This window comes from Anolis carolinensis, chromosome 3 (genome assembly GCF_035594765.1).
Source record: "Anolis carolinensis isolate JA03-04 chromosome 3, rAnoCar3.1.pri, whole genome shotgun sequence".
Classification (NCBI taxonomy): Eukaryota; Metazoa; Chordata; class Lepidosauria; order Squamata; family Dactyloidae; genus Anolis; species Anolis carolinensis.
This window is the reverse complement of record NC_085843.1, coordinates 21465482-21486745: the sequence shown is the minus strand read 5'-3', so window position 1 is coordinate 21486745 and position 21264 is coordinate 21465482. Positions and strand designations below refer to the sequence as shown.

The 21264-nt window shown below is 37.7% G+C and overlaps 1 protein-coding gene across 6 annotated transcripts in view; it reads right to left on the bottom strand.

Moving 5' to 3' along the window:
• The window catches only part of cntn5 (contactin 5), an 870111-nt gene that overhangs the window by 377989 nt on the left and 470858 nt on the right, over positions 1-21264 (bottom strand). The gene's annotated exons all lie outside the window — the stretch shown is intronic.

Here is a 21264-nt window from a genome sequence, read left to right as displayed (position 1 = left end):
ATGATGATGATGATTATGATGTTAGTAAAGGTAAAGGTTTTCCCCTGACATTAAGTCCAGTCGTGACCGACTCTGGGGGTTGGTGCTCATCTCCATTTCTAAGCTGAAGAGCCGGCGTTGTCCATAAACACCTCCAAGGTCATGTGGCCAGCATGACTGCATGGAGCGCCGTTACCTTCCTGCCCGAGTGGTACCTACTCACATTGGCATGTTTTCAAACTGCTAGGCTGGCATACAGCAGACACTCATTCCACTCCTGGGATTTGAACCTGGGACCTTTCGGTCCGCAAGTTCAGCAGCTCAGCGCTGCCCATGATGATGTTACTCCTACAGTATTTTTACCAGAATTGGGACCCAAATTAGTTCACAACTTAAAAAGGAATACAGTTAAAAACATACAAAATATAATTGTTAACATTAAATTAAATCCGTTACAATTATTAAAACACATCAGGAAAACAGTAATTAGCAACTGCTGCTCGAGAGCTGACAGAAATGAAGAGTTGTGGATCTACAGCTAGTTACTTCTCACCACCATTTAAAGAACTTTCGATTTCACGTATTTCTGCCTGCCAGTCCTGGCAGAAAAATGGCTAGAGAGCGCCAAAGAACATCAGCAATAGTGAGCTTGGAGGAAAAGGCAGTGTTTGTCTGCTGCAGGCTGCCTTTGACCTCAGCTCCTGGTGACTGGCTCTTCACCAATTCAGGCCCTGACTGTCTGGCTGAAGCAAGGCCCAGCAGAAACACCTGCTGCCTCTGGGGGGGCGGGGGCATAAAAGGAGGCACTGAATTCTTGCCTAGATGTATGTTGTACGCCGCTCTGAGTCCCCTGAAGGGTGAGAAGAGTGGGATAGAAATTCGAATCTGGGGAGTGGGGTGAGCTCCCATCTGTCAGCTCCAGCTTCCCATGCAGGAACATGAGGAAAGCCTCCCACAGGAAGGTAAAACATCTGGGTGTCCCCTAGAATCATAGAATCATAAGAGTTGGAAGAGACCTCATGGGCCATCCAGTCCAACCCCCTGCCAAGAAGCAGGAAAATCACATTCAAAGCACCCCCAACAAATGGCCATCCAGCCTCTGCTTAAAAGCCTCCAAAGCCTCCACCACACTCCGGGGGAGAGAGTTCCACTGCCAAACAGCTCTCACAGTGAGGATGTTCTTCCTAATGTTCAGGTGGAATCTCCTTTCCTGGAGTTTGAAGCCATTGTTCCGCATCCTTGTCTGTAGGGCAGCAGAAAACAAGCCTCCTCCCTCCTCCCTATGACTTCCCTTCACATATTTATACATGGCTATCATGTCTCCTCTCAGCCTTCTCTTCTGCAGGCTAAACATACCCAGCTCTTTAAGCCGCTCCTCATAGAGCTTGTTCTCCAGACCCTCAATCATTTTAGTTGCCCTCCTCTAGACACTTTCCAGTTTGTCAACATCTCCCTTAAATTGTGGTGCCCAGAATTGGACTCAGTATTCCAGGTGTGGTCTGACCAAGGCAGAATAGAGGTAGCATGATTTCTCTGGATCTAGAATATATGGATCTGAGCAATGTCCTTGCAGATGGCCAATTCTCTCCCACCAGAAGTGACTTGCAGTTTCTCAAGTCGCTCCTGACATGAAAAGAAAATAATTAACCATTGTCTGCACTGTAGCAGGGCACAATTTCCTCCAAACTGGTAGCATTTTCCTGTGTTGTTGAAGATTAGAGCAAGGTCATCATCACCGATAGAGTCTGGTGACTCCAAAACCAGTAGAGTGAAACATTTGCTCTGGGTTGTAGTTGGAACTTTCAAAGAGATATCTAATAGTCCAAACTTAGTTTACGGATTTGGTAAAGCAGTGTGGATATGATAGATAAAATAACACTGAGCTTAAAATCACCAATCTACTAATAGTGGGACTATCAGTCTCCATTGACAGACATGCCATTTGAACCCCTCCCCAGGCACCACTGCATATTAGAGCAACATTATAGAGTCACATTAATGAGGGGGCAACGTTGTCTTTCACTGCTATAGGGACTAGGACATGAAGCAATGGATTCAAATTGCTGGAAAAGAAATTGCTAAAGGTTCCTGATGGTAATAGCTGTTCAGCAATGGAGTATGATTCCTCAGAGCATGGTGGAGTCTCTTTCTTTGGAGGTTTTTAACCACAGGCTAGATGGCCATCTGCCAGGAGTCCTTTGATTGTGTGTTCCTGCATGGCAGAATGGTGTTGGACTGGACAGCCCATGCAGTCTCTCCAACTCTATGATTCTGAGTCTTCTTCATACTAGGGAATGCAATACTTCATGAAATTTTTGCTCAAATGAAGCAATGAGTAATTTTAACATGCAAATTTGAAAACCTCTTTACAATTTGAGACTGATCCCCCAGTGGTGAAGTGGGTTAAACCCTTGTGCCAGCAGGACTGATGACTTGAAGGTTGGGTTGCTGACCTGAAGGTTGGTGGTTTGAATTCAACCCAGAGAGAGCGCAGATAAGCTCCCTCTATCAGCTCCAACTCCATGCGGGGACATGAGAGAAGCCTCCCACAAGGATGGTAAAAATATCAAAACATCCTGGTGTCCCCTGGGCAATGTCCTTTCAGACAGCCAATTCTCTCACATCAGAAGCAACTTGCAGTTTTTCAAGTTGCTCCTGACATGAAACAAAATTGGGACTGATTTTGTGCAAATTTCAAATGCAAATTTTGTGAAGAATTACAGAATTTTCTGTGCAGGAAACAGCATTTTCTATGCAATAATAATATTTCTGTGTAGAAATATGATATTTGTATGCAAAAAAATCCTATGTTCTACATAAAACAACCATGTACAAATTTTGTGCTGTGTAGATCCTGAAGAATGGTGAGTCTTATCAGGCCAGACTTATTTTTTCAGTGTTAATTAACACCCAAAAGTATGAGTTTTTTTAACGATTTCCCATTTTTCCACAAGATATTCTATGGCACACCTAGATATTTAAATAGGAAACCCCAACTGTGTGAGTTACATTTATAACGTACAAAACACTGTGGACTTCTATGCAATGTACATTGAGATTCTCTGTTTCAATCCATCCAGCACAACTTTTCTTGTTTTTAGATGGCACTGGTGAAACTCAGGCATAGGGCCAAAGACTGTACTTCCATAGCAACATGATATTAGAGTTCAGCATTTTATTTTTCATTGCAAGAATAATTGGCAGGCATTTACTTAATTGACTGCAATCCATTTACTGCATTCCACTGAACAAAAAGGGATCCTAACTGAATTCTTTCTGCATAGCTCCATCCTGAGTTATATTTCTTGGTTACACTGGAATGCAGCAATAAGGCTGGATCCAATATCTGGCAGCTCAATATTTCTTTTTATTGAGGGAAGGACTGCATGCTACCTAATTTCTACCCTGTTGCCTTTTTTAATTAGATTTGATGCCTTAAATATCAGTTGACAAGTGTACCATGTTGGTGTCTATAATTTGTACAGTTGTTGATTGTGCTCATTTTCAAGTTATCAGTGTCTGCAGGGAGAAGCTATTTTTAACTCTCTTCCTTTGTACTTCCCCCACCTCTCATATAAATGCTGTTCAGATGAGTAATTTCCACTAGGGATTGCAGTGCATGCTTCTTTCTCTGCACTTATTTTTAGAAAATTCTAACTTTGGCTTGGATGACATATTGAGTGCATTTGATCTTAAAAGCCCTGAGATGGGAATAGCCATTTAATTAGTCTCAATGCTAACCAACATACAGCAAGTGAAACTGGACGACATATTAACTTCAGCAGCTTCTTCTGAGCAATGAAAGTTTTTTGCTCCTTTAGAATAAAAATTAAGATGCCTCATATAGTCCAAATAGTTATCAGAAGACAACTCCTTATTTGGGGAGTCCTGTTCCTGACTCCTCAGGATGCTACACTGCCTGCCAGGATCTTATGGTTAAGTCTTGCCATGTTTCTTTCAGGTTATGATATTTTTAACATGTATGGTTGCATTGCATCTGTCTGGCACTGCATTTAATCCATGTGTCAGCTGATTATGTACCTGTTCACTTATGTGCTTTTCAAGTTTCATGTATGTATAAGGGATGATGGGTTGCAATATGCCATGCTGCTAATATGCCATTGCTGCTAATATGCCATTGCTGCTAATATGCCATTGCTGCTAATTGCTCGGTTACAGGCTGGCACAGCAAAACCTCATTAGTTAGGAATAATTGTCATTGTTTAGGCTGATTTATGGGCCTGTTATGGGAGCTTATTGGCTCAAGGCCTTTCCCTTGTGAAGACCAGTACAGGGGCAGAGCACAAGATGTTTTAATAACTAGGCCAATAGGGGAAAATATGGTCAAAGATGTAAAGTTTAGTCTATCTTGACAAATGGGGTGAAAGCTATAAATATATGATGCTTGTAATGCTTGGCAGTCCTGACATCAACCATGATATAGAACACTTGATTTTTTCTGAAATAAAGCTTTATTACTCGCAAGTGAGCTTATTTTTTAAAATTATATCTATATCCAACACTGGTTGATTGTGCCGTGTGCTTGCATAATGCAAAATCTATATCCCATGTAGCATGCTTCTGCTGAATATTTCTGACAGTATAGGTGTACATACACTGTAGAGTTAATGCAGTTTGAAACCACTTTAACTGCCATGGCCTGATGGAATGGAGTCATGGGAGTCTCATTTTGGTGAGGCACCAGCACCCATTGACAGATACCTTGTAAAACTACAACTGCACAGAAGTATTGTATACACTCACGTGTAAGGCGAGTGCATGCATAAGTTAAGAGCAGGATTTGAGACCAAAATGATGGATTTTGACATGACCAGTTGGTAAATCAAGGGCTATTATGCAGATGGAAAGGCATCCAATACCCTTGGCAGCTGCCACCATTTCCCCGTCCAGGCATTCAAAAAACTCAGAGGCGACTCCATGGCATACAGAACTCAGGGGATCAGTTCTACATTTAGGATTAAGCTCTTGACTTTCACCACTCTACTCAGAAAAAGAGACACTTCATTTTTGAGAAAAGTTAAGGTACAATACATACATTGACCTGTGGATAAGTTCACCCAGTTTTGGCGGGTTCATTTTTTATACATTTGTATAAAGGGTACCTGATCTTAGAGCAGGATGTTTATCAGATTCCTGCAAAATGTGCTTATGATTTTAATTCGGCTCATAGTAAATTCTTCAGCTAACATTACCCAATTGTTAACTTTGAGATATAATATGCCCAGTATGTGAGAGTAAAGTAAAAGGACAAAAGAGGAAAAGTCATTTGTTCACTAATTCTTTAAAAAAAAAAAAAGATTTGTAAGCTACTTTTGAATGCACAGCCTGATTTTTCATCTTTGACAAAGACAGTATTTTAGAAGATAGCTGAGAAGAGGTATTTATGGCAGGTACATTACTACTCAGAAACTAATCTCACACACATGGCTGTTAACGTGAAATATGGATTTTAATAATCCCAGCTTGGTAAGAGATGTGAGCCTGCCTGGTGGGGATGTGATTAGCCACAGTCAACAAGATTAATTGAGATGTACAGAACAAGATTACATCTAGAGAACTCCAAACCTCTCTGATTATGTACAAGATTGCTTAGTTAAGGCTCTATCTTTCCGGATATAAGAAGCAGATAAATTATGTCCTCTGTTCCAGTGAAGGATAACCTTCTCTTGTTTTCAAGTCACAGAGAAGAACAGAAAGAAAGGGCGGGGAACAAAAATCTCTGAACACTCACCAACTTGAAGTTGTATTTTATTAAACAAAAAGCTTATGTTTCATTTATTCTAGTGATTTTTGGCAATGATTGCTGATGGTTTTCATGTAGGTGTGGTGCTGCATATGATCTGGGTTTAGCTGCAATTTCAAGACCCTGCATTATGCCAAGGAAGTATAAATCTGTATTTAAATAGTCACAAATCGGTTGAGCCACAACACATTTTGCAATGGGAAACTGATTCTGTACCTGTCCATCTGTGTATTTTCTGCCCACTTGTGCCATAGGAAATGCACAGAGGCTGACTCTGAAAACCCTGAAGAGGCAGTAGGACATTGAATATATGTCATACACTACCCAAGAATGTACAACTGTATGGCTGCAAACCTGTTGGTTAGTCAACAGTTAGAGCAGACCCACTTGTCAAATCTTGGGTCAACAGTTAGAGCAGAGCTTTCAAAACATGTTAGCAACATACATTTTCGACACGAATCATTTTGCAACAGAGTAATTCGGTTTTTCTAGCAAACCAGAAGTTAAACCAACTCTTTATAAGAGATAAAGACACATACCTAAATTGTAATAAGTAAATGTATGGGGATACAATGTATCTAATGAAAATCTTTCATTTAAGGATTTTAAAATATGATTCATTGCTTATTTCACATTGACTCAGGGGTGTCTCGTTACATTTGCGAGACACACCTACTAACTGCAGCCAATACACCAATGTGTCATGACACACAGTTTGGAAAGATCTGAGTTAGGCTTGGTCTACACTTCCATATAATCCAGATTATCTGCTTTGAACTGGATTATATGAGTCTACACTGTCATATAATCCAGTTCAAAGAAGGTAATCTGGATTTTATATGCCAGTGTAGAAGGGGCCTCAGAGGGATACAATGGATTCAAATATTTCCAAGAAAATCCTATGATAGGTCTGTCTTAGGGACATCTAAGGACATGAAGGCCAAAAATAAACAACAAATAAACAAAATTTGCATAGGACGCAACATTTTCAGCCCAAGAATTAATAGTTCTGCATTCAAATATTACTTTCCATGCCAAAAAGGTTGCCTCCTGTGAAGAATGCTGATTTCTGCACAAAACAACAATGGGCAAATCTTGCAAAGAATAAATCCCAAACTGCGAAGATTCTCATTAGCACCGGATTCTTCTCACCACAGTTTTTAAATTTTTAACAATTTTTCAAATATTTTTGAATGTTTTTCTCTATCCTCGTTCTAAGCAGCATTATGCCAGACAAGGGGTGATCTACACCAATGAATTGATGCAGTTTGATATCACTGTTTGATACTACAGCATGACTCAGTGCTGAGGAATCATGGAGTCATAGTTCTACAAGGTGTTTGTTTAGCCTTTTCTGCCAAAGAGTGTTGATGCCTCACCAAACTAAAAATCCCAGGATTCTCTAGTACTGAGCAATGACAATTAAAATCATGTCAAACTATATTCATTCTATGGTGTAAATACACCCAAGGAAGAATTTTGATATCTATGCTATAGAATGAATGAATGTAGTTTGACACTACTGTAATTTCCATAGCTCAATGTTGTGGAATTATGGGAGTTTTCATTTGATGAGGCACCTGCACTCTTTGGCAGAGAAAGCTTAAGTCCTTATAAAATGACAACTTCTATGACTCCATTGCACTGAGCCATGGCAGTTAAAATAGTGTCAAACTGCGTTAAGTCTACAGCATAGATGAACCCTAAGCGGAATCTTCTTGTGATTTTCCCTCCATTATTAATCACTACTCTTTTAAAAAAATCTACAAAATGTGGTAAGTTTTAGTTGTATGTTTTAGTTGTTGTTGTTGTTATTATTATTATTATTATTATTATTATTATTATTATTATTATTATTATTATTATTATTAGAAACACAACAAAATGAGTCCACAGCAGACAGTCTGCTGACTGTTGTATTGGATCACACGTCAGACACTTCCCAAGTGTCTAGGACTGTGTGATTATTGTTGTTGTTGTTGTTGTTGTTGTTGTTATGAACAATGAGTTTGTTTAATGTTGACCTTTTGTATACCACAAGGCACAAGCTGACCTGAAGCTTTTCTTCTTCAGTTATGAGGCACATTTTAAATATAAAAGCACAATTGGAATATTTTCATTATTTACGAGCCACATTTTCCATAAGCTGCTTCAGGTGTAATACAAATGTACTATAAATTTTATTAGAAGAACAGCATAGATGGAACATCAGAGCAAACAATGTAAAAATCATAAATTAATCATTAATAACTTGAGTTAAGTGACCTTACTAGTTAGTAACGTCTTTTAATTAAATTAAACATGCTTTGGGGATTTCTGCATTTATAAAACAAAACTTTCTAACAAATGTTTGTTTGATTATGAGGAATACAGTCTTAAAATCTGTGTATACTCACAAGTCCGTTTTAGATGTGAAGTGCACAGAATAAATGCGCACTAGTCCCCACTAAAGGATTAGCCTGTGTTCCCCAAATAGGCAGAGTGGTGATTATTTGAATTCAAATTACCAGTAGTGTGATGTTTAATGTTTAAAGAAACTATCCAAGATCCCATACTTATGGGCATGCTGAACAACTGGAGGTGCTAAATAAGCGAAACTCTAATGACACAGAAGCTACCCATCTCCATTGGAAATGATCCAGCTCGTGCTTTCCTGACACACACAAAGTGGGGACTCTAGTATTATATGACAACATTCATGCAATGCATAATTTCAGATCTGTTTATGTTCTTGTATTTTAGTGCAAAGAAAGAGAGCGTTTTCACATAAACAGAAAAAATGATGTGAATGAGAAAGTTATTACAGTTAGTCCTCGGTATCCATGTATTCCGGATTCACTGATTTAACCATTCATGGCTTGAAATTTTACACACACACACACACACACACACACACAGAAACATATATATTTAAAATACCAAAAAAGCAGATCTTGATTTTGCCATTTATATTAGAGACACTATTTCACTATGCTATTTTCGTCATCGTCGTCTCACTCGTTCAGTCGTTTTCGACTCTTCGTGACCTCATGGACCAGTCCATGCGACAGCTCCCTGTTGGCTGTTTTTCACAATAAGAATCCAGGGACTTTGGTATCCACAGAGGTTCTTGGCAAATGGATACCTAGGACCCAATGTACTCTCATTCAGAGTTGAATTTTTTTTTTTACAATGATTGGTTTTTTTCAAGATGATATTTCAAAACATTTCAAGGCCTAGAAAAGCACACAGTTCTGTTTTTTGTTTTGTTTTTTTGAAAAAATGAACTTTCTATATCTGTTAATAAGAATTCCAGACATGTGATAAACGTAGTTAAAAAGTATTATGAGAGTTTTATTACATCTGTGCCCTTACTACATGAACAAAGCAAGAGAAGGTGTATTTCAAGATCAGGCATGTTTTATTGACAGCCCATCACTTGCCAGCAGAAATTTAAACTAACAAGCAAATGGGAAGTGATGCAAGAAGTCTTATTTCAGCTTTAAACTAATTGATTTACTTATTCAAATTACTGAGAGGAATAAATCTGTTATTCTTAAAGGTACCACAAATCTATGTTTTCCTCCCTGCTCCCTTTATTTTTATGCTGAAGCTCAACTCATAGCATGACTATTTAGCTGAAAATCACCCCCAGAAACGTACAGCTTCCATGCCAAGATAACTTTTTAGAAAAGGAATATAGAAAGCTCTAGCTAATTTGTATGCTTTAATGTAGAGATGAAAATCTGCATAAATTTTCCATCTGGTGACAGATGCCATCACGCAGAGGCCACCTGGCCTGTGCAGAATTTCATTCCTGGGGAAAAAACTCCTTGCATGCTAAAAGGCATAATACGATAAGAATCCTCTCACTTTCTCAGTCTTCTGGTTCATAGCTGACAACTGCCATGCCTGTGCTATAGATTTAAACTAGTTTTGACTGACATCTCCTTCTACCCAAAGAACTCTGTGAACTGTAAAAAGGAGCAGGGGGATTTCAAACATCAGATTGTCACAGAACTATAGCTCCTTGGTTGAAGCTATGACAATTGAGTCTCTTTTAGACCTTTTCTTATACAGAGTGTATGTGGCATTGATAGGACCTGATGGTTTTCTAGATGTTGTTCAACTCCACTCACATCACTTCTGATAACTGGCCATGTTAGCTGGAGTGATAGAAGGAGGAATCTGATAATATCTGATGTCCCCTGGGTTATTACATGGCTTCTGGCAAATCCATTTTCCTTAAGAATAACTGATACTTTTGATGAGCCAAGGTCACTGCATATAGTACACCCCTCAATATGTTGAAAAACTAATGTGTATGCAACCTATTCTAGCACATGCAATCTTCAAATATTTCCTAAAGCTGCCAACCCTAACATTCCTACCTATCATGTTTGGTCCTTTTTGAGACAAGGGTTGGGCAACTGGGGTTTGTGAAGAGCTACTCCCGTCATCACTATCCCATTCCTAAAAAGAAAAAAAAATGTTTCACCAAAATGGCCCCAATGATCCCTCAATGGTGAATACACTTTGCGATGTTTGGGAGCCCTCCTACCCATTTTAAATCCAGGAGGGTCTTTTTTCTCAAAAGGATCTGAGCAGAAGATCAATTTCTAGATATCTTTCAGATGAAAGGTCAAGCCATGGCAAAATTGCCTACATGTATCCAAAAGAGTTTTTGTATGGAATTTTAAAAAATTCTTTAAAATGTTTTTAGGGTTCTAGGCTTTCCCATCACATAATGGAAAAAAATACTTTTAGAATTCTAAAAACAGAATACAAAAGGTTAGGATTTGAACGGAATGAAGGAATTAGATAAGATCTTCACGTGTAAAGGTATTTCATAGTCATGTATTTTTTATTTCCAAGTATGGTTGCGAAAGAAGAACAGTGAAGAAAGCTGGCATTAAAAATTTGATTGCTTTGTAGTGTAGTGATGAAGGAAATTTACACAAATGTCCAGGAGGAAATCAGTCCTGAATTCTTAGTAGAAGTAGAGGAATGATTAAACGGAGGCTTCCACACCCTAGACATATCATGAAGTTATGTAACTCATTGAAAGAGTTAACAATGGTATGGAAAGTGGAAAGCACTAGCAAAATAAGGAGATCTAACTACAAGTCAATTGATTCAATCAAGAAAACTACAACCCTGAGTTTAGATTATATGAACAAGGCCATTGATGACTCGGTGTTTTTGAGGTCTCTCATCCATAACTCAAAGTTGACTTTAAAGCAAAGAACAATGAGTTCCTTGGGGGCATTCATGACCTGGAAGCTGCACTTTTATGGCCTGTGTTTCAAAAAGTGTGTGGGAAGCACAATTCAAATTTCCCTGGACACGATCAAATCCTTGTATATGCTCAAAATTATCTCTCTGGATCCCAATCAATCTGTCTGAGTGATTAATTCATCTGTACCTGAGCAAAATATGTTGTCATCATACCCTGAAAACTGTTTCCATAACACAAGGTCTGTAGATATGGAATGAATTAAGAAATTAAGGTATTCTTGGGTTTTTAATATATGAGAATGTGGGAAAGTGTGTTATTTCATCTGTAAGGAAAATTCCTTCACTTAAGGGTAAACCAATGAACTAACTGAATTTGAAATAGTAGATGAAGGCAATTTGTTTGATTTAAGTGATCAATGATTGCCCTGTTCCTCTTGGATGACTACGGAAGAGCAAGATTTGTCAAGCAGAACAAAGTCTCAATGCCATAGTAATACTATTAATTATAATTTAATTACACTAAGACACACTTCCATTATTATTATAATGTATTAACATTCAACATTGCCATGAAGCAATGAAAAATCATCCTTCATTGTTGACCTGTAGAACATCCTGAACAGAAAATAATTCCTTTTAAAAGTGATTTTCATTCCATTGTATTAATATATTGTGAGGGTGTCTGGTAATTACATCTAATCATTTCTTATTAAACAGAGCATATGATTTCACAATCCCAATATGAAAACCACACATGGATGAAGCACAAGGCTGCTGTTATCAGATTTTTCGGGCATGTGTGGAAGGACAAAACCATGTATAACTGAAGCAATTGTAGATTGTAATACTGATGTGATGTAAAATCTATTTTTATTTTATGTTCCATGGTGCCTATGTCTATGTTCTTGAATGCTGATAATCATGGGATGTAATTAAATTAATTGTGGATAACAATATGCGTGCATCATTCAAGTGATTGTGAACTACATTGGAGAAAAAACAACTACATGGAAAGGGCGAATATGTGATTCAGGCTTTCAGAGAAGAAACTGGAAGTAATGATTTTTGGCATCCCAGTGGCAGAAAAAAGAGGGATAAAATGTATAAATAGAAGTTGTAACTGATGAACAATATCAGCAAAAATCCTTCTTCTAATTCAGTATGCAACAGCCATTGACTGGAGCATGACACAGTTGAGTGCTCTAATACATTTTGGCATTTTTAGTGTTTTTGCAGTGTAGCATGAGATACACCTTTATTGGGCTCATAGCAATATATTCAATTAAGCAGGACTATTTAATTAGATCCATGTGTTTTGCATTGTTCATCAGACAAAACTGAGCATGAGGCTACTACTTTCTGCTGAAATTTCAAGTCACAATCTAGAAACATGTTCACAGGCTGCAAAATGGAAAAAAAACATGTATATATGCACACACATAGTGGCTGCTAAGTGATTATGTTTGATAAATAAGACATCAGACTGTGTTCAGTAATTCTGAGCAATTTTCATAAGTGTGCTTGCCAAACAAACCTCCAGCATTCATATTTAATAAGCAAAGCAGCCACTGTGGCAGGAGATGGGTAAGAATAGAGATGACAGAAACTTTGCAATGGTTTTATAAATAATTATCAGAAAATTGTTTTATTGTTGGTGTAGTTGTGCAGCTGAAGGTGACACTTATGCAATTAAAACAGTAAGTATTGTAACCCACCACCCTATAATCAGCTATTTTGTGTTTGGTCAATTGTCTGGAATGAGCTCCTCCATCTTTAATTTCATTTAAAAGGAGTGAGAATGTTTGCAAGCAGAAAAACTATCTTAATACCTAAGTTCCAATATCTAAGACCTGAAAGGAGCACAGATTTAGGTAAGAAATGCTCAGATTAATTTAAAGAGTATGAATACAAATTAAAAAAAAATTAATAGAGGTGAAGTAAGGGTAAGTCACACTCACTCAGCCTCAGAAGAAGGTAAAAGCACACTGCCTCTGAGCAAATCTTGCCAAGAAAAATTCCATGATACGCCCCACTTGAAGAAGCAGGAGGGCATGCATTTTAGCACATGTCTGGATGTGCCCTCACTGATTGACCTTAGCCAAATCAGACTCTTTCAGCCTCAGAGGAAAACAAACGGAAATCCCTTTTGGATAAATCTTTTCAAAACAAGCCCTAAACAGTTCAGGACCTGCTTATCTCCATGATCGCCACGTGGGCCTTAAGATCATCCGGGGAGACTCTTCTCTCGCTCCCACCTCCCTCTCAAGCACGGTTGGCGGGGATGAGGGAGAAGTCCTTCTCGGTGGTGGCCTCTCGGCTCTGGAACTCTGTCCCGAGGGAGATCAGACTGGCACCTTTGTTGTCCACCTTCTGTAAGGATCTATAAATGTGGATGTTCCGGTGCGCATTTGAGTGAATAATCCCGCCAGATAGTCAGCTTGTTTACAATTTCTTATTGCACTTTATCACTGCTCTTCACCTTTTTAAATTTCCAGTGTCTTGATGAGACCGTTCCTCCTGCCCTATCCCTGATTGTCCTCCTGTACTATCCCTGATTGTCCCATGAACCCTACTCAGAGTCCTGCACAAGTCACCTTGTGCATATGCAGTACTTATGGCCAAGTTTTAAAGAAATTGCTGTGTTTTATGTGTTTTATATTTATATTGTTTTAATTCATGGATTGTGTTTTTAACCTATGTTATTGTTGGGCCCGTCCCAATGTGAACTGCCCGGAATCCCTTTGGGGAGATGGTGGCAGGATATAAGAATAAAGTTCTTATTATTCTTATTATGATACCTTCACACTAGGGTCACCATAAGGTGGGAATGACTTGAACGATCAGAACAAAGAAATGTAATGCAACCTGTCACAGTGGGGAAGACTAACATGATCACTTAAATTGGGGTCCACATGATTACTGTATATGTTAAATTTCAAGAGTCATAGTGATTTGAATGTATAATGATTTGAGTGTTGAACTATGACTTTGGAGACCAAGCCTGTGATAATTTCATCTTAGAGTTGCCATAAATCAGAAAGAAGTTTATTTATTTAATTACTTACCAAATTTTTATTCCATCTTTCTCTCGATATAGTTGAAGACATACAATAACAACAACTTTTTAAATCAAACATAGCTTAGGGAAGTCTTCAAATGAAAGATGCTTTCAGGGACAGGACTGTTCAACTAAAGCAGGATGGGGAATTGTGGCTCCATCATTATTTCTGGGCTCCAATTCCCATCACGAGACTTTCTAAACATAATAACGTTGGTTGGTTACATTTGTGAAGAAATACATATGGGAATAAAAGAGAAGTAAAATCTAATCTAATAATACAGGTTTTATATTTGCTATCCAAAATATCTGGGACCAGATGTGTGATAACACTGGCCAACACACATTTTGGTGCCTCAAATATTGGCATGCATATTTGACCTGCCTGTTGCAAAAATGGCATCAGTTTTCCTCTATCAATTCTAGTTTTTGAGATACTGAACATATGCCAAATACCAGGATTGATCTGCTCATCCATAATAAATCATGATAACCATATCTAAGAAACTAGAGCTGATGCAATGCAATTTTCTGAATCGGAGCTCCAAATAACTCCAGGGACAAGCCTAAAATGTTGTTGTTGTTGTTGTTGGGCTGTGCTAATTCAAGAGTTTTGATAAGTAGAGCTTGGAAGGGTTAGTTTTAGAATACAACTCCCAGAATCTTCATAATTGGTTGTGGTAGGATGTTGTAAGATATAAAAAATAATATTTTCCAAGCACTAGTAATGATATTTTACTTCACACACCCTTTCCCATTGTTAGTGGAAACAAGACTTTGCTTACAGTCGCCTTCTTAATGCATAACATAATTTATGAATGAATCCTTTTAATTCCCTAAATGCACTTTGTTCTTGAGTATTGTTTTGCCTGAAGCATCCTTTTCCATTCATACTGGCATTTGTCTGCCCTTTTAGTTATCCTTCAAATCTGTTGCCACAGGGAACTGTTAACTCCTTCCTCTTTGATTGCACGAAAGAAGAAAGACAGAAACGTTTCCAAAGATTTTGAGCTTAGAATGTCTGGATTTGGGAATTTGGCTTTGTAGACAGTTGAAAACATCACAAGTGAAAGCAAGATAAGCGATATGATCACATATATCAGATTACTTTAGCTAAAAAGTTCCTTCAGAAGTATTTCTCAATCTCCATTGTAACATTTAGACCTGGGATGGCTAACTTTAATTTTAGGGGCCAACTTAATTTTAGGCCAAAGTCCAAGGGCTGAAACAATCAGACTAAACCATGAAGCGGTACAAGCTTCACAGAGCACATATACTAGGATAGTATGAGGTCACCTATAATGCCTAATGGGGCTACAAGCCAAATGGCTTACTGAAATATCCCTTCAAGAGCCAATGATCCCTTGATTTTGTAAAATGAGTATTGAAGACAAAAACCATAACAGTGATATGCAGGTAGAATTCTAAGTCACAGCCATGTTGCCCTGGAATATCAGTACATTAGCTTTTGTAGAACAAATCTACTTCCTCAGATGCCTGGAGTAAAATGTTTATGAGCAGACCATTATGGGTGAACAGTGGGGTTGCTTAATAGCCTGCACTCACTGTGTAGTTATTCTTGGCTGTCCATCATGTTCTGGAACTTCCAGTCCTTATTGCAGGGTAAACCGGGTCTGATGCAGAACAGGTTAGCCTGGCTCAGCCATGCATTAAGAAAAGTTGGGGGATGTTTCAAAGTTTGGGTGAAACTCTGGAGAATGCTGCAATTTGGATACAGTGTGCACAACATGATCAAGCCTGACATGGGCTCCCACTACCATATCACCCCTTTTCCTTCTTTCTGGTTGTGCAGAAATTTCTACTGATGTCAGCATGGGGTACCCACACTGATCAGGAGCTTTCACAGAGCTCTACCATTACCTGGCAGAAGTGATGGCAAAAGAGACTGTATGGAGACCGTTCAACAAACTGAAGTGGTCTTGGAGCAGCCGGAGTCCATCCTTGGAGTACCAACCAATTCTATTATTTTCCCCTTTTCAAAGCCTTTGCTACTATTAATGATTGCTTGTAACTGATCATTCTATTGTGGCATTTTGTTTTGATTTATGTGGATTTGGATTTCAATTTGTGTTTTATTGTATATCACTCTGAGGGCTATTAGCTACAGAGTAACGAATCAATCTTAGAACAGTAATAAATAACTTATTGATTGACAGGGAAAGGTAGTGACTATTTCTATACTTTATATCCAAGGAGACTTTATTTATTCTACATTTTACTATAAAATCTGTGTTTTTTTTTTGTTTTTTTAACCCTATATATGTGCCTTACATATTAGGGTGAACCACAGTTTTCCCAAGGCATTTTTCTGCATGAAGTGGGGAAGGTAATAGTACCCTGTTCCCCAAAACAAGGTATTTATTGCCAAAGATTAAATAAATTATTTTGGCACCCACAACTGAAAATAATAAGAAAACGTCTACCCTGTTATGAGACCAAATATCCTCATACATTTTTTACTTTGGAAGTAAAGTGTATAGACAGCTTATATGTATATCTCATATAACTTTTTGTCCTTGGTTTCCTTTTCAAATTTTTACATCACAATAAAATTTAATCCAAGGAAATAGCCAAGAAAATAACTCAACAGAAATTCAATATGTTCTATAATAAAAAAATCAACTTGCCTTTATTCAAGGGAAAATCCATTGAATTTAAAGGGATGATTTATTTAAGAGTAGTTAAGTGTTGTATACTTCACCCATAATGAGGAGGCATGGAAAGGATAAATAAATAATGTGACAACTAATTATTGGGAGCAGAATATTTGGCTTAGATAAAGGCTTCAGAAACTTTTTGGAGACTTTTTTCAGCCTGGAGTGGTAGTGATAAGGTTTTAACCACTATGTCAAAAACTCAACTTTGTTTGGAAAGTTATACAGTTTTACAGTTACTGTATATTCCAGTAAACATTTGCTCAGATGGAGGTTCCATTGCATAGCTGTAACTGTGTTTAATGTTACAGCCTTGGGATGAAATTATGTGCACACCTACTTGAGAGTGGGTTATGCTGTAGATAATATGCCTAGGACTGTATAATTAATAGAATCATAGAATCTTTAGTTGAAAGGGACTACAAGGGCTATCTAGTCTAATCTCTTGCCCATCCAGCCTCTATTTGAATACTTCCAAACATGGAGAGTCCATCAGCTTCCAAGATGATCTATTTCATTGTTGAAAGCTCTTACAGTAAAGAAGTTCTTCCTAATGGTCTTCCTAACTGGTAAACCACGTAATATAATGTCTCTGGTTTGAACTAATAATCATATTTACACAAATGATTTAAATAATTTAAATAATGTCAAGTGAAATCTTCGCAAAACCAGATACAATTCCATTGCAAGGTGCAATATAAGAAAAACTAGAAATATGTATTTTGTGAAATTCAAAAAAATAACATTAAATTAAGAATTGCCTTGCTGCTTAAAAGACAAAAGTCATGGACCATGTAGGAAATAGAATATAACAAGTATATACAGATACATAAAAAACCCTTATTGCAGGCTCTTGTAGGACTTGATATTAAATGATTTTCTCCAAATTTGTATTTACTGTTATTTGTTATTTTTAAGAGTATAATTTTACTGAATGGAAGGATAGGGTAAATATATTTTAAAGAAAGAACAATAGGACTAAACTAAAAAGCAGACCTTTCATTTTGACCACGGACTAGTTATTTCTACAGAGTAGACCAAAAGCAATCTTGGGGTGTATAGGCAAGAGATAAAAATTGTCAGAGCTTTTTGAGGGGTAGTTATGATTTTTCTGATATATCTTAGAAAACAAATGTTACTTAGCAAAAAAAATTATGAACAGTTCTTAACTTTTAGTTTTGGGAGAAACAGTGGTTTGGAACACTGTAGAAGAATTAAAAGCATGCCCAGGCAGCCAAGGCAGTAGCTACGACTGACATTTGTACAGAATCATAAAATCAAAAAAAGCTTAGGGTGGGAAGGGGCCATAAAGGGAATGTAGTCAAGACCCTAGTCATGCTGAAAAGTTCCCAAAGGATGATCACTCAGCCACTGAAGTAAGACCTCTTCTCTGAATAAATTCCAGTTTGTCAATATCTTTTTTGAACCACCTCAATAACACTTATTTTTGCATCCCAATAAATGGCCCTGACAGGATGTGACTTTGGCCTAGACATCCAGGGTTTCACTCAGCAGAATGTGCAGGAAAACACATTTGCCCAAAACCAAGAACTAAAGTAAGTGAAGGGACACAGATTGATCAGGATCCTATGGTCACTCTCAGTTACCTATTGAATCAATGGAATTTATCTACATAATAACTCTGCAAGTCAAGAATGGATAAAATGGCTCTACTTTAGTAACTTGCAACTATCCAAAAGGTCACTAAAATTTTAAAGTGTAAGGAAGGAAGACCATAGTCTAAAATTACCTTATCGCACAATTGAATTCATTGCCCCATTGACACCACAAATAGCAGGCCTTACTCACTGAATTCCTGTTGGGACCTTTTGAAAGGTTGGAGACTCAACAGCAACTTGAATAAAATAAAAAATAGTGGTCTGGCACTCAATGAAATGAATGAGAAAAGGGGGTGCATTTTCAGAAGAAAACTGTGTCCTCCCAATTAGCATAATTAGAGGGGGCCATGAAGAGACTTCCATCTTGTCTCTTTGCATCGGCTGAGGCCCCTCCCACCATTTCCAACTGACGCTCGGGTGCCAGAGCTAAGAGGGGGCCATGAAGAGACTTCCATCTTGTCTCTTTGCATCGGCTGAGGCCTCTCTCACCATCTCCAACTGACGCTCGGGTGCCAGAGCTAAGAGGGGGCCATGAAGAGACTTCCATCTTGTCTCTTTGCATCGGCTGAGGCCTCTCTCACCATCTCCAACTGACGCTCGGGTGCCAGAGCTAAGAGGGAGCCATGAGGACAGTTCCATCTTGTCTCTTTACATCAGCTAGAGGCCCCTATCCGCAATAACATGCTATGCTAGTTTTGTATCTGGAGCAGAATGAAGAAGGCGGGGCCGGGAAGACATCTTTCCACCATGTCTCCTGTATCAATTTAATGATATAATGATATATAATAATATTATACTATACTAATATTATAATACATTGTATATACATGTAATATTAATAATAATATGATGTAATACAATGTAATAATTATTATAATTCACTATTATAATTGTATATTTATATTACATGCAATATTACTAATAATATTGTGATATAGTTGTATAATATAATATATTGTATTTATATATACTTGTAAACCGCCCTGAGTCCCCTTCGGGGTGAGAAGGGCGGTATATAAATGTCGCAAATAAATAAATAAATAATAAATAAAGAACCAAATGAGAAGGGTCTCACTTTCACATGGCAGATATTCACCTTGCCTGATAGCTGACTGATGTATTCTTTAAAATTCCCCTTTCTTTTTCCATGGCTAAGTTTTGCTTTCTAAATACATGAATTAGAACACTAGCCTCCAACTATTTAAAACTCAAATCTTCCAGAACGCCACTGTTAGATATGTCTTTGAAGTCATGGGAGTTCCCTTCAGGAAGCAGCTGAAACTTAAGGCTATAGGGAAATACATTTGAAATTCAAAACAACTACTTAAAAAATTAGAACACTTACAGGCATTGCATTAGAAGCTTGCCTGACTCCTTGATTATGTAAAATGCTAGCTTTTGATGACTCATGTGGAGTAATCCACAGTAAAAGGGGCTGAGCAAAAGACTGGCATTAACATATACAAAATTATGCAGTGGCAAATGATCAGAACATTGGTAATGAAAAGAGAGCCAAAACCTATTAAAAGAAAACATTTACATGGCTAACACCGAAATCTTATGCACGCTTACTTGGGAGTAAATCCCATTAAATACCCTATAATTCTGAGTAAACCCATGTAGGGTAGTACTGCGCCAGACCTGACATGAGCTAAATGTATATGGCAGATCTCAGCCAGCCAAAATCAAGTATTATACATTTTAGGGATGCAATTGTAACTAATTTTCTTCTAAAGGAAGCAAAAACTAATTTTAGCATTTTTATTCCTGTTACAAGAAAGTATTTCAGAACCATGCCACTTTTGAAGCCTATTTGCAATTCAGAAGCTATTTTTTTAATAGAAGCAACATTTTCTGCACACAGTAGATAAAAAAATCCTTGCACATTTCCAGATAGAAGTAAATTCCTGTGCAGAAAATGCTGTTTCTGTTCAAGGCAGCAATGTGCGCATTTTGCACAGAATAAGTTCCAAACTGAAAATATTCTCAACAGATTTTCATCAGGATTTTTTAATGTTTCAAAATACAGTCAGTCCTTCATATTTGCAGTATTCATTATTCATGAATTTGATTAAAATTCTTTCTATGAATCCCTGGGTCCTCTACAAATGTCTAGGAATCTCTGTGTTCAATTTCTTCCCATCATGCTAGAGGACCTAGAGATTTTTAGGGAGAACACTCTAGCTCCTCTGATGTGATCCTATGGCCTCCTTCCAATGGAAATTGATCACAGAGTCATCCTGAAAGACTGGGAAATTCCCAGAGACATGTTAAAAGTAGCAATTTTTAATCACAATTTTTCACTGAAGTATTGTGCCCTTAACCCGAGAACATAAAAGGTTGACTGTACTTCCCATCCATGAGATATATAAATGGAAAAAGAAAGTCCATATTTTTAGAAATGCTTAATTGTAGTTGAGTTGTATTACCCAGTAATTGTGAGCAAGGAAGAAGAAATTGTAGCACCACTGCAGTCATAATGGTGATTCTGGGTTTGGATTCTCTCTCTGTGTGCAAGCTTTTCGTAGAAATAAATAATGATGAATAGTGAAAGATAAGAGGTTGTGAGAAGCCCAGAAACTGTTTCATGGATCTGAATTCTGGTTTTCAATATAGCAAATAATTTCATTGGAACCTACTCCTGAGCTGACATGTAGAGAATTAACCTGCACTTTATATCCAAGAAAACAAGGATGCAAATCTTTGCTTAATTCATTCTCCCCTGGAAGAAATAGCTCTAAAGCAGTGGTTCTACTTTGGCCTACAACTCCCAGAAATCCCAGCCATTTTACCAGCTGTTAGGATTTCTGAGAGTTGAAGGTTAAAACATCTGGGGACCCACAGGTTGAGAACCACTGCTCTAAAGGTTTTCTCTTTGCTGGGTGAGGTTACAAGATATTTTGTTTATTCTTCTTAATGAAGTTTCACATTTTGGGGGAGTTTCTTGTGAAA